The following is a 15,000-nucleotide window of genomic DNA, read 5'->3' as shown; positions in this document are numbered from 1 at the left end:
CTGCGTTTAAAAATAAACACGACGTAAGAGGAAACGAATAAATAAATGAATGAAACTACGCAACCGAAACTCGAAAATATCCACACTGAACACAACGGCCGCGTGACTACTCTTCACACCACCGACCAAGCCGAGATGACCCCATGCCATTTCGAGCAATTTCGGAAGTCATGGCTGCAGAGATGACTCGCCTCTCGACCTTCCTCTGCTGTTTTTCCCCTCTTTTCTTCTCCGTTCCTCCATCCACTTGTACAATGGCGCCCACTTTTTGCGCGAGCTCTGACGAGGCAGAGAAAACTGCCTTGACATTTCTGACGGAGATTTTTCTCTTCTTTGCTGGTCAATATTCAATGCCACCAAAAATCAACATACCGTTTCGAACAATAGACAGTCACGCACGCATTCACACATACACATACACGTTTACACACACATTATATATATCTTGCTTAACGTAATTAATGTCAAATAAATATAACTAAAATAATTTGTTCCAATTTCCGTTTAGTCCAATGCAAAGCCTGACATACCGATAAGCATGTTAATTACACACACAACACCCACCACACCCACACACCACACGCAACCACAACCACCACCACACACACACACACACATATATAGATATATATATATATATATATATATATATATATATATATATCTGAAAATTAATCACTCGGCTGAGAAGCATATTCTAGTGAGCATTGCATTATCTACAAAGCTTCAAAATTCACTCTAAATAAATAAATAAATACAAAAGGAAGAGCTTGTGGGGGGGGGGGGGGGGGGGGAATGCACGTGTCGCAGACACGAAGAAAGAATTAACAGCAGGAACATAAGAAAGAAAGAAATAAGAGCTAATCCACAGAAACCCGCCCGAATGACCCTGACTCCGATCGGGGTAGATGGGGGGGACTGAGGTCGGCCGAAAACTTTTGAAATCTCCGGGGATGGTTGATCACATATTCGAATAAGAACGTAGTACGACTGAAGCAGTTACAGGATTGACAGGTTATTATAAAAATACAAATAAATAAAATAAAATAAAATAAAAATTACACGATTTAATACATAAAAAAAGATCCGGCAATTTACTTGTTTACTAATTCAAGTTTGCTTCAAGTTGTCACATCAACGTATCTGAAAACAGTATGTGAGATTAAAATAGCAGCCCTACGTAGCTCGAGAACAGATTAACCAATAATCACTATTAGTACATCTTTCTTTTAAGTTATAATTTCCAAATTTTGTATAAAAAAAGTTCGATATTTGAGATTCATTTTTATTTCAAACGGATATTATTACATAATATCTGTTAGCATTAGATGTAATATTGGTGTGTACGTGTGTGTGTGTGAACTGCAACCGTGCCACTTAGTGAAAAACAAATATATATTACACATCTATTTAGAGCTACGCAACCCTAGACTTTATTGTTTTTATAAAAGTTTACGTCATTCCTTAAACCAGTGTCTAAACACGGCGTTTTCGGACCAATTTAGAAGCTTTCCTTCAATATTTGTTGCATGAAGCAATCAGCACTGGTGGCATATAAGAATTGTGCAGGTTCGATAAGTCTGAGTTATACGAGCCCGCACACAACATGCTTCTATTTTGCGCCGCATATTGAATACTTGACGCAAAAATTTGACGGCAGCATGCTGGCCAAAAAAAAAAAAATAAATAAATAAAAAAATAAAAAAACAATAATAATAATAAATAAAGAAAAAATAGAAAAAAAAAATTTAAAAACTAGAAAATATGTTCGCATGACGCAGCCAGGAGCAATGCAGACTTCTTCACCAACTCCGTTTCAATTCGTATTACTTTATATTTCTCGTTCTAGTAATTCTTTTATTCCAAATCTTTTGCATAGATCCTGCTGCCTCCCTTACCTACAGAACTTTGTGACATAATCTTCACTCTCTCTAACATATTCGTCGATGTTGATTTGTTCTTCAAGTTCAGTTGTTTGACCATCCACACTAAGTATCCACCAGTAAACCACAACAACAAAAGTAAACCACTAATTCACTGAGTTATGTGATACTAATATCACAACAGCTTTCACTGAGTTACATGACACTGATATCACAACAGCTATAAGCATGAAAGGTTTTTCATAAAACGACACGTGAACTGCAGCGGATAAAAGATCACATCTTCTACGAAGGCATCACTCGACAAAAGAGCAAACACTCGGTTGTGACCTTTTGAAACAAAGATTCTCAAAGAAAAAAAAAAGAAAAAAATAATGCAAGTGGGTTTGTCCGCCTTTTCCTACACTCAGATTTCGAAAATGTCTTTGTTCGTTCAGTCACACGATTTACGCCGCCCATCCCGCGCCGAGGACAGTCAGTCTTAAGCCTTTCGCTATCTCCTCTTCAAAGCGTCGTCAGTCTATTTGCCGACACACGATAGAGAGAATGCTCTCTCGCTGTGCTGTCTCTGTTGACTCAGACTTCATCCAGTCAATTATATCTTCTCCGAGAGAAGCTCCGTATCAGTTCGAGTGCGACGACTATTTTATCTTGCAAAAATTTGGGTCTTCCTAGATCTGAAGCTCTGCTTTCTTGACGTATGTTGAAGATACTGATTCCTCTCAAAGGAAAACAACAGAGTATAAATAGCACTTAAAACGTTATCAGCAACACTATGAAGTGCTGTTATATAAAGAGAAGATTCAATAAAATAGACTTGGTCTCTTAGCACAATAATAAGCAATCAACATCGTCTAAGAAAGAAGTAGGATCTCCAGTGTTGGAAACAAGGATGAACGCCTATCCTACGATTATTTCAGAATTAAATCATCTGAAAGGACTGATTCAGGAAATCCTCTCGACAGCTAAAATTCTCTGCTCAATTCCTTCAGTTTGGATCACCTAAATCTGAGTACTCGGCGTAGTAAACTTCTCTTGCTTCAACTAAGGATGATGCCAGTAGGTTCAGATAAGATGACTAAATCTTATTACTGTTAGGAGATTCTCTCTCTCTCTCTCTCTCTCTCTCTCTCTCTCTCTCTCTTTTACACACACACAAATATATATATATATATATATATATATATTATATATATATATTATATATATATATATATATATATATATATATAATAATATAAAGAGCAAATCCCCATATAAACAAATTACAGAATAACAGGAGGTAGAAAATAAATACCAGAGAATCACTCGTTGACATGTTGGTATGCTGATATGCATAGGAAAAAAAAAAAGCTTGTGGATCACGGGACCATCGTAATGTCAGTGGGTCATGAGAGACAAGAAAGAAAAACATTGAAATAAAAAAAAAAGATCTTCACTAAATATGTATATATAAGAGCAAGCAAGCGGGCACACATCTATCTATCATCTTTATATATATATATATACATATATATATATATATATATATATATATATATATATATATATATATGTATATATAGATGTGTGTGTGTGTGTTAATCCCCAATTCGTTCATTTTCCTACCTTTTTGTTTTCAACTTACTTGTTTAATCAAGTTGATTTAAATAAAGCGAGTCTCTAAAACGTTCGGCAATATTAAAATACGCGTATGAGCAATGACAAAGCTATTTATTCTTTTAATCTCACTAGCATATTGGTATTGTTTCTCAAATTCCCGATCATTCTGCACTTTTTGGTGACAGGGCGCCAAGAGGAAACTTCTTTGTCAACTAACAAAAACAAATTTGTTTTGTAGTATCTTACAAAGATATATTACAACCTGGACTCTTCGGAAGTCTAGTACACATTTGGTGACTAGTTATTTTTTTTTTAATGTCCATACCAGCTGGTCATTGTGGATCGCGGGCGGACATTTTTCTTCAAGTTTTGCATATTAATTTGACACCTGTCAAATAATCATTTGATACGTGTCAAATGATCATTTGACATGTGTCAAATGATAACATAAAATACATCAAGATTTCACCAGTTTTAAAATGACACCAACCTTGTTAAAACTGGAGAGAGTTTTTGTACGATAATTTTGACACGGGGTGCAAGGCTCTTGCGGATCTCAAAATAGCGTAGTCGGTGGGGGGAGGGGGGGAATTGTTATTTAAGACAGCTAAAAAACACTAAATACCGGTATTGGGAGGATCTACCAAGCTAAAAAAAAACTGTATGAAGAAAAAATAATGTAAAAAATATTTTGCATATCCTTACAACAATTTTAATTAACACACCTTTCTGAATGTCACGCAGACATCAGTATTATCTGTACACTGATAAACTATTTTATACACAGATACACCTACGGTTTCCAAGATCTCTTGTTTATGGAGACAATCTTCAGACACATTTTTATTTTCCAACCTCTCATATGTTCTAAATTTTTTTCTTCTCAAACATATGGTTTTGGAAGTAAACGGGAGCATTATTTCTACAAAAAGGAATTTCTAAATCGCAGACAATACGCGGTACATTTAGTTCCGGCTCCTCGAGGAATAATTAGGCGTTCAAAATCTTTCAGATAAGATATATTCGATAATACGTGCTTTGCATGACTCCTGGAACATAGTATGCATGTTATTGACTCTTAGTTAAAGTAGCTCCAGGTATCTAACCTTTGAAACGACACGCGCTTCCATAAACAGTCTGTGAGGCATCACCAGTTTCTGCTGCGACTGTATTCATACGACTGTTCCATAAGCAGCTTGTGCAGCGACTGTTATTCATACGACTGAAAATAACAGAATCTCCTTCTGCGTACGTCAACGATCACTGGGGTAAACCTCTCAAGGTACGGTAACATGTATAGGTACGCCAATTTCTTTGGAAGTTTTCCCATAAACATCAGTGATGCGGACCCATTGCTATTAGGGTAGCTAAAAGGTTTTTTTTTCCTTTTTTTTTGTGGGTACGAAAGAAAATCGCATTTGCTTAATAAGGTGCTTTTCCACTGATGCGCTATAGGAGTATTTGAGTGAAGGCAAATGCTTATTTTAAATTCCGCAGCCCTAAACTCAAGGGAGCAAATCCTTTGGAAGAATAAAATAAGTTTATTGTCAGTCTAACAGCAGTATAAAGGGGCTTTGTCGTAAGATAATGAGCCCTACTCCGATCTAGACATTCCACGTACAAATAACGCTCCTAAGTACTGCCGAAATCATGATTGACAGAAAACGGTTACACATACTAACCGGAGTAAAACGTTCTTCGCTCCTCTCTTACTTTTATTTAAAGAGGAGTTTTCGTATACATAAATATGTTTAATTTTCCAAACCCATTTTTACATTATTCACTAGGATACGAAAACAATTCTCATACACTACATACGAATCATCAATCCAGTTCTCTTACAAATCCTGATGTGAAGGTTCATCAAATATAATATAAATAAATAAAATAAAAAACAATAAAATAAAATAATGAAACTAGACTCTCTCCACATCTCCCATTCCTGGAGGCAAGTGAAAAAACTCGGTACTACCCAAGACGAAGGTTAGAGAACAGAGTTCAGGGTCAAGGCGTCTCTTTCGCAAGAGCCTGCGCGCACTCCTGAGTTCGCTCGCGCGTAAATGTCTGATGATATTTTTAGGCGATATGTCGAGCTGCTTCGTTACTTGATCGTTCACAACGAATGCGCTTCACATTATACGGCTAAGTGACAAATCGTTCCTTAATCACAACAGAATTCCTATTACTGTTTGAAGCTTTACCAACTATTTTACATAAAAGGTTTCCAGTTCTGAACCTACAAAAAACAGATTTCTAATAATATATAAGAGATTTCAAGCTTTAAACATACTATTAAATACAAGATTTCAAGCTCTGAACATACTAAAAAAAGATTTCTAATAAGAAATAAGAGATTTCAAGCTTTAAACCTACTAAATAACGACAGTCCAGCTTTAAAGGCTTATTAAGTCTACGCAGGCACATACGCATAAAACAATGCAATAATACCCGAATATATTCCAGAAATACTGGGCTAAAAATCGCAACAGAATAACGCCAGTCATATTCTTAACACAATTATTTCCTCTGGGTTCCCCAGACTTTTGAAAGATATCTAAGTATTACTCTCTTGTCTATAACATTGCAATCAACAGCAAAGATACTGGACAGACGGAATTAAGTCTGTTACTGGAGATCTAAAGCGGGAGAATACGAAAAAGAGCAGCACATACTGTGTGAGGCGTCACAGAAATCATAACAGCAATGAAATTCCCCGCAGACTAGCTGTCAAATTCACAAGCCGCCATTCACTTCGCTGACAAACGTAATCGGTTATTTACGCTCATTGTACAAACAAACAGAAGGGACGGCGAGGAAATTCATAACAGGTCGCGACCTCTTATCAATTTTCTCTCTCAAATATACACACAATCATAAACAGTAAATGCACGTGTGCGTTTGTGCATACGTACACAAACCTTCAAGGGTAATCGCTATCGGCGATAATATAAATACACTTAAGATGAAACCACAAACACTGCTCTCTGTTGCAACACAAAACTTCACAGAGAGCTTGGATGAATACGGAGGGGGGGAGGGAGCGATGTGGGGAGAGGGTGGTGCAAAGTGAATGAACAAACGGAAAACATGACGAGAAGGAAATAAGTCAAGAATGACGGATAATGAAACAAGGAGAAAGTGTGGAGGGAAGGGTAACTGAGCGGTAAAGGAAGTCATAACAAAAAAAAACAACAACAACGAAGCACATGAGAAAAATACCGGAAAAGTACTATGTTGAAAGGAAGAACGAAACAATGCAATAAACAGGAAAGAGGCTTACTAGGCATAGTGTACAGAGAGCAAAATAGGATACTGAATGAAACAGAAATTAGTTAAAAAATAAAACTGGGGAAGAAAATGACAAGGAAAAGGAGACGGGGAGTGACGGAAAAAGGAGTCAAAGGAGCAGCACACACAATGCAAGAGGAAACGGCCGTCAAATCACTTCTCATTAGAACGGATGATGGAAGGGCAGGCAGGGCGAGCGGCTTCTTGTCAGTTTAAACACTGAAGAGAAAAATGAGCCAATTTAGCGGAAAAGGAAGTGACACATAACAAACATAGAAGCAACAATGACGAAATGTAGATGTAAATCAAAATAATAAAAGTACACTGAAAAGAAAAACGAGCCAATTGAACTGAGCGGAAGTGAAAGAAAAAAAAACGTAGGCAACAAGTGACGAAACGATACATATAAATATAAATATTAAGGGCATACAATAAAAACGGGGGATACGATTTGGAAACTAGACAAAAGGTACACCGGTAGTGCGTCGTGAAAAACCGAAAAACGAAGCCTGTGGGCTCAAGAAGAGGCAATCTCAAGAGAACAAAGAAACAACGGCGATCTTGAACTGCCTACTAAAAGAAATAATAGCTATCAGTGTGAGAGCAAATTAGTAGAGAGTAAGACAACGCTTCGTGGAAAACCACGTGAACGTTATATAACGTCGAATAAATAAGTTAATTGGAAAATAACTCACATGCAAAAGCATCGGAAGTCTTAACACCGAACGTTAAAATATTACATGAAAATACTATGTAATGTGTAAACAAAGAAACCTTATCAATCGCGCAAGATAGTGAAATAAATGAACATGAATATATATATATATATATATATATATATATATGTATATATACTAATATATATATATATGTATATATATATATATATAAATATATATATATATATATATATATATATATATATAGATATATATATAATATTAATATATATTTATATATATATATATATATATATAATATATATATATATATATATATAATATCAATATATATATGTCAAATGGCCATAGAGTGGGTAGAAAAAGAACAGGAGCTATGGCACTAAATTCGGAGAAACTGAATTATGCGATGGAACGGGAGAGAACTTCGCGGAAAAGCCGATGATCTTCGGAAAATGCAACTGCCATGGAATGGGAGACGTTGATATACAACGGGGAACGTTGCAACGAAAACAAGAGTCCCGTAAACGTCAGTATTAAAATAAAGGAACGTTAATTAATTAAACTAGCATTTATATACATTTTAAAGGATATTCATGACGGATACTTACAGCTTTGGCTTGGCTTAACTACGGATACAACGATACCGAGCGAAAAGAGAATACAATGAAGGGAAATATAGACGGCGATGTGAACAGGAAGGCGATGGGACTAAAACTATGAGTCATTTTCCGAGGAATCCGATTCTGAGGCATGCCTCTCTCTCTCTCTCTCTCTCTCTCTCTCTCTCTCTCTCTCTCTCTCCCCTACCGCACTTGTATAGTACCTTTGTAAGAACCTGACTGGCGCGCGGTTCTCGAAGAGTAAAAGGCATCTCTAATAAGATATCATGAAAGTAAATATATATATATATATATATATATATATATATATATATATATATATATATAGGATATAATAGTTCTCGAGATATAGGTTGAGAAATTATTGTGATGTCAAGACGATTCCCTTCCTTGCATGATTACCATTGAGTTGTCCCACACTTACATCAACCATAACTGGACACTCCTCATCAATCATGATAATAGTACGAGAGAGAGAGAGAGTTTCCCTTATGTACCAGTACCAGAAGATACTTGGATATTTCGTACCGGAGAGAAATGCATAAAGTATCGCACCAAACTTATATTTCTTTTTCTCTTTTTTCCTGAACGACAGGAAACGACAGCACAGAAGCAAAAGAATGATTATTTGGGAAGAAATTATCATCAGATATTAATAACAATATGGGATTATGAAAACTAATTACGTGTAGTCTATTCGAGGTTACAGTAAGCTTTTTCTTAACTTTTCTGTGATAAGCTCACAGCAAAGAGAGAGTAATACAACTGCTGTAAGAAATTAAAGCTTCTTGGAACGTAACAGAAGATGTACCGACATTCACTTTTTATACAAGTTCACAGCGGTAGAGAACGAGGTTACAGTATGCGGTACAGTTCCTTCAAGCTAAGAAAGAAGAAGGCGGAATACGGACACAATTTGCATTGTCTGACTTACCATTATACTATCAAATGCCAGAAGAGTGTCTAAATCAGCAGTGGGCAATTAAAAGTTATAAACTTTAGTATTGACTTTGGACTCTGCACTAAGACTTCACACCAGTATCGTTCAATAAGAGCACAGACGTGGCATAAACATGCTTAAATTCGAAACATCATATAAAACTCACCTACAAAAATTATGAGACACACAGTTCTCACTTTGGTCCACAAAATGTCCCCAGAGCACTTAATATTTCGAAGGAACGCGCCAGTTAAGAGTGTTAACCCTGCACATGCGCACAGGAGACTGACTAGCTGCTGTGGGGCCGGCCCGCGTCGGGCCAAGCATTGTCGGCAACCCGTGAACGATGTTTTGCAATGCGTTCGACCCTGAGCCCAAAATGTTTCGTCTGGCGAAGAAACTTCGACTGGCGGGTGAACTTTTATACTCCAAGGATTTTTACTATCGATGCACCAGCTTCGTCAGCCTAAGGAGTACCAAATCTAGCCTGTCAAACTGCACGGAAATATTAAATTCGATTGTGTATTAGCACCGACGGCAGTAAAACTTCAGATAATGTCGTGACGCTCGAGTAGACGATTTTCCCCTTACGTTTCAACACGCCGCCTCGAGACGACAGTAATTGACAGGCTTTAGTTACGGGGAAAGTTTCTCATGCACAAGCTCAGCGGCTGTCCTTAAGATTTTAGCAATCGATCACAGCAACATCATTCTATATATACTATATGGAAGTAATACATACCTACATACAACCATCAATCATGTAATCGCAGCAGCTGCGCTACGCTATGAATAAAAGGAGAAGGTTGCAACGACTAACAAGTAATTGTTTTAGCGTTCCATCAACGGCTTGCAACATCCAGTATCCCAGCTTCCACGTTCCAATCTCTCTCTCTCTCTCTCTCTCTCTCTCTCTCTCTCTCTCTCTCTGGGTTCTGACGTCACAAAGGTTCCGTAACGTGCATTATACCAGAAGTTTTCCATATCTCCGAACTAGTGAGTCACATGGCTTTGTTAACTGTGCATATATTACAATATTTAAAGCCAGGGTATTCACTTCGCAGAAATTTTGTGAAAACTAGAACACACACACAGACACACTCACACACATGAATATTAAATTCATAAAGGCATCGCTCTCGAGAGTCTTTCTGGTACGTCACATCCAATCTCTACCAGGTGTCAAAATCAGAAATACGAGGACCAACCGATTTGACACTGGCTTCATACCATTCACTGCAGAAAGTGGAACACCCTGAGTTTTTGCAACTTGAAAAGGTCCATTCATTTATAGTCTTGTTTACCCAATAGTGGTAAACAGGACTATAAATACTCAAGAAAAAAAAAAAGGAGGGGGGGGGAGAGAGGTCGAAAAAAGGGGTTCGAAAAGTTTATTAATAACTGCATCTCTAAATTCTTTAAAAAAAACAAACTGTTCCATGGGATTGAATTAATGAATGTTAATGACTAGGGTAACAATGTAAAAAACTTACCAATGGAATACGACTGCTATTAATAGATATAAATTAGGAAGAATTATTTTCAGCACAACGAGTCTGTCCGTGACGCTAAAACTTACTCAATTCATACTTAGAAAAATCAGAGATAATTTATTTCTAAACAGTCACATCCATGACGTATTAACTAAACGCAAAACGAAGAATAAGCAAAATCCAAAAATACTGAATACAAAACTAAAGAAGGTCATCTGGCTATCCTGTTCCTCCTTTGATAAAAGTTTTCTAGAAACGAAAAAATAACTCATTATTATTGTCAATCTCATTTTGACCGAGAATACGAGAAATAATACCAAGATGAGAGGAAGTGCGGAGAGCAGCATCTTTCAAATAAAGTTCCTCTTGGTAATTTTATCAGGGCATTAGGACAGTTTTAGGGTCCCAAGTTACAAAAGGACCGTTCTGAAATTCAAAATGGCCCCCAGAAATAATCCAAATTGAACCTAAATACTCCAAATTAACATAAATGGCAAGGAACATTTTGCATATTAACAACGAAAAAAAAAGGAAATTAAAATCATAGGTTTCTCCATCGAATGTAGAGGAATAGAGGGTGACTATTCTTATAAATATAGAACTTCCGTCTCTCTCTCTCTCTCTCTCTCTCTCTCTCTCTCTCTCTCTCTCTCTCTCTCTCTCTCTCTCTCTTTTAAACTTAGAAGGTTTTCAGGAAGCTGTGAGAGAAGTAACTTCATTACCGGGCGTCATAATAAAAGATCACGTAACTAAGATTTCTAACAAAATCATGGCCATGATTCTCATCTTTTATTCGGTTCGATGAAATGGTTCTAATCTCAAAGCTGTTGAACAGGTATTTCTGTTTTTATGCTTTCACTGATAATATATCTCCAGGTGTAAAATGTCTGGTCTAGGTACAGTTGGTTAATGATACATAGTAATTAAGAATTTAATATTCTCTTTTAAAAAGTAAATAAATTGCGGAAAACGTTCACTTAAAAAAAAAGGAAAATAAATAGGTCATTCTTACCGATACAGGTGTGGAACATTTACCCACAAAGAGAGAGAGAGAGAGAGAGAGAGAGAGAGAGAGAGAGAGAGAGAGAGAGAGAGAGAGAGAGAGAGTTTATCTTACAAAAACTATAAACATCGACACCATTGAGAAACCTTGATTACTGTCAGCGGGGTTAGTACAACATCTCTCTCTCTCTCTCTCTCTCTCTCTCTCTCTCTCTCTCTCTCTCTCTCTCTCTCTCTCTCTCTCTCTCTCTCTCTGTCAACACATCACTGACAATGAGGTCATATAAAAGATCAGCCCCTTCTGTTACCGACTATCTTTTGTTTCTATCGGAACCTACTGTTGAGTCAAGTTCAGTACATTAAGCACCAATGGCAAATTCTAAGTGAAACTAAATCAGCAGAGTTTCTTTGTCAAGAACTCTTGGCAGCAATGCTAAACCCTGACAAAAATATGCAAGTTTCTTTGTAGAGTATCTTTACAAGCAATAGTACTTTGTCACATGCACAACTTTCACGTAAAATTCTTTGTTCGTACATTTAAGTGTAACTCCAAACTCGAATTATTTTTTGTGTCATATCAAATTCAAATTTTAAAAAAGTTTTTGTTCCTTAAACAGTACAAATAAGATGACAACATCTATTTATTTGTTAACAAAAAAATTGGTGCAATTGTTATGGCAATAAAGTACACAAACTATTTGTTGTTAAAAAAACCCTATTTTTTTTATTACAGATGTTGAAAACTCACCATTTACAAGAAATTTTCATTAAAAAAAATGCAGGAAACGATAGAGCCCTGTGTCCCACTAATTCTGCGTGTTTGTCCTTTGGCGGCAGGTATCGTAAATAAGGGCAGGTACCAAAAATACCAACAGGCTAATCTAGAGATAATTTCGCCTTTGACATTTTACAGTTCCCAGTCAGGTATAGGATGACGGACGAACAAACGTAGCCGAATCAGGCAACAGAAGCCAGGCCTTGGGTACTCTCTCTCCCTCTCTCTCTCTCTCTCTCTCTCTCTCTCTCTCTCTCTCAAGATTTAATTGATGCATATTAAAGGAAAAGAGTGTCCCAGTCATAACAACTGGCTGTGACGGCAGAAGTTAACCATAATCCAGTGAAGCTTGTCTTTCTCGCACTGCCTTAGTTATTTTCATTTACTTCTAATAACATCTAGACTTCAGAAACGACGATAACTTGTACTGCTCATATTGCGAAGAGGAAACGAAGTGAACAAACGAGTAACTGGTGGAATTAAATACCATAATAAGTAAGCGCTCAAGAATCTGGTCTGTTAGGCTGAGCTCTACACCAAAGGCCTATGGAAGGCAACAGAAATTAACATGAAATCGGCAAAGGAAATTAAAAGAATGTTTGCCACCATCATGCAATATTTTTTTACAGAGTGATATTTTCAGTTAAATTAGGGCAATGAATGAGAATCTCTTTGACCCCAATAAATTATATATACATGCATAAAGTAATCAAGAATATCTGGTTTACAATAAATAAACTACACACACACACACACACACACACACATATATATATATATATATATACACACACACACACGTATATACAAAGAAAAACGAAAACTTTACCATCACATTGTGAGCAATATATTCGTCAAACACTAACCATCAGCAACAATGTATGAAATTTCTAAACCTGTCAGAGACACAGAACAAATGGTTATAGAATGCGCTCTCCAAGGCCACGCGCTCTGGCAGAGAAAGAATATTTTCATAGTTTTTATAATATTCCGAACCTGATAAGCGTATAAGAGCTTGTAAGGATTCATTCTGTGAAAGAATCCTGGGGCCTTTTGATGTTTACCGTGACATTCTTATGACAGGAAAAAATTATTATTATTATTATTATTATGATTATGATTATTATTATTATCATTGCTCAAAATGCAGGCCTCTGATTGGATGTCTGTGAGCCAATGAAAAATAGGGTTGCGTTTGTGGGAGCCAATGAAAAACAGGGTCGGTTTAGTGTTCAGGATGTTAGCATTATATTATTATTATTATTAGTTATCATTATTATTATTATTATTATTATTATTATTATTATTATTCCCATATACACTACAATCTCCCTCAAATCCATTAAAAACCGAGCAATTTACGACACCACCTCAAATATAAAAATTGACTCAGAACTGTAAACAACCGGTGAGTACAATATGATATCATGATGATCATGATTTATGGCTGATCTTGTAAACTCGTCACCGACAATACAAATCCGAAATTCAATGGGAAATCCGATCGTATGTTGAAAAGTACGAGCTTGAACTGGGATGAATTCGATCTCAGTCTCTTGGAAATGATTCATAGGTTTAATATCCAAGCGGGTTTTTTCACTGTCGTATCAAAGCAATAACACACACACACACATATATATATATATTTATTTATTTATATGTACATATACACACACAAAACGGAGAGAGAGAGAGAGAGAGAGAGAGAGAGAGAGAGAGAGAGAGAGAGAGAGAGAAGAGAGCATGGCCATCAAGTGAGCTATCTGATTTATGAAGTTCAGATACGCAAGAATTCTATTCACCCTTCTCCACAACCACAGGGCGCCCCCCCCCCCCCCCCCCCCAACTTTCTAGTTCCCGGGGATTCTTGTTGAAGGAAAAAAAAAAAAAAAAAAAAAAAAAAAAAAAAAAAAACAAAAAAACCAAAAAAAAAACCTCCTCCACAAACCCCCTCCCCCTCAAAACCTACTAGTTTCATAAGGATTCTTGCCTTAAAAAAAAAAAAAAAAAAAAAAAAATCTCACCTCGGAGGCTGTATTGGACTGCCTAGTTCTCCACAACCCGCATAAAAAGAAAAAAAACTACTCCATTTGGGTTACTCCTCGGCCTTGACCCAGCTTCGAGGTGGTTGGGGGCCACGAGGCGGGAAGTTGGGGGGCGAGGAGGAGGAGGAGGGTATGTAAAGGTTCGTGACCTTCAGCGCCTACCGCACAGTGGCACCGGTGCCCATCCTTCCGCTGCTTAGCATTTCATGGAAGCAGAGAGAGAGAGAGAGAGAGAGAGAAAGCGTCTTCCGATATTTCCTTATTTGCTTCAGATTTCATGGAATTTACCCATCACTATAACTGATTCACTTAAGGTAGATTCTTGGATGAGCCCTATTCTCACGAGACGTTAGTTTGGCGGCCGCTGATTGGCTGGGAACTGCCTACCTCCTGGTACCAGCCAATCAGCGGCCGCCAAACAAACGTCTCGTGAAAATAGGGCTCATCCAAGAATCTACCGTAAGTGAACCAGCTATAGAGACTTCGTCATTTCCGCTAAAGTTTAATTCATCTAGATAATCTATTGTTCATGCTTGCCATAGTCTATGACTCTATGTTCTGGGAAAACTAAACATCAGCAACTTAAATCAGTAATAATCTCCAGGTCTTTTGTATGCACCACTTGCAGAAACACGTCATGAATGTAATGAATGACACATACGCAGGAAC

The 15,000-nt window shown here is 37.0% G+C and overlaps 1 protein-coding gene across 29 annotated transcripts in view; it reads right to left on the bottom strand.

Moving 5' to 3' along the window:
* Window positions 1–15,000, bottom strand: part of LOC135196308 (sodium-driven chloride bicarbonate exchanger-like) — a 564,052-nt gene that overhangs the window by 58,763 nt on the left and 490,289 nt on the right. For 17 of the 29 annotated variants that reach the window (XM_064223018.1, XM_064223037.1, XM_064223035.1 and 14 more), the window contains exon 1: window positions 9,183–9,336. The exons of the other annotated variants lie outside the window; for them this stretch is intronic. The gene's annotated coding sequence lies outside the window, so the exon portion shown is untranslated. Of the gene's footprint in view, window positions 1–9,182; window positions 9,337–15,000 lie in introns of those variants that run through there. 29 annotated transcript variants of the gene reach the window in all.

Source organism: Macrobrachium nipponense, chromosome 17 (assembly GCF_015104395.2).
Source record: "Macrobrachium nipponense isolate FS-2020 chromosome 17, ASM1510439v2, whole genome shotgun sequence".
NCBI classification, from domain to species: Eukaryota; Metazoa; Arthropoda; class Malacostraca; order Decapoda; family Palaemonidae; genus Macrobrachium; species Macrobrachium nipponense.
This window is presented reverse-complemented; position numbering and strand designations above follow the sequence as displayed.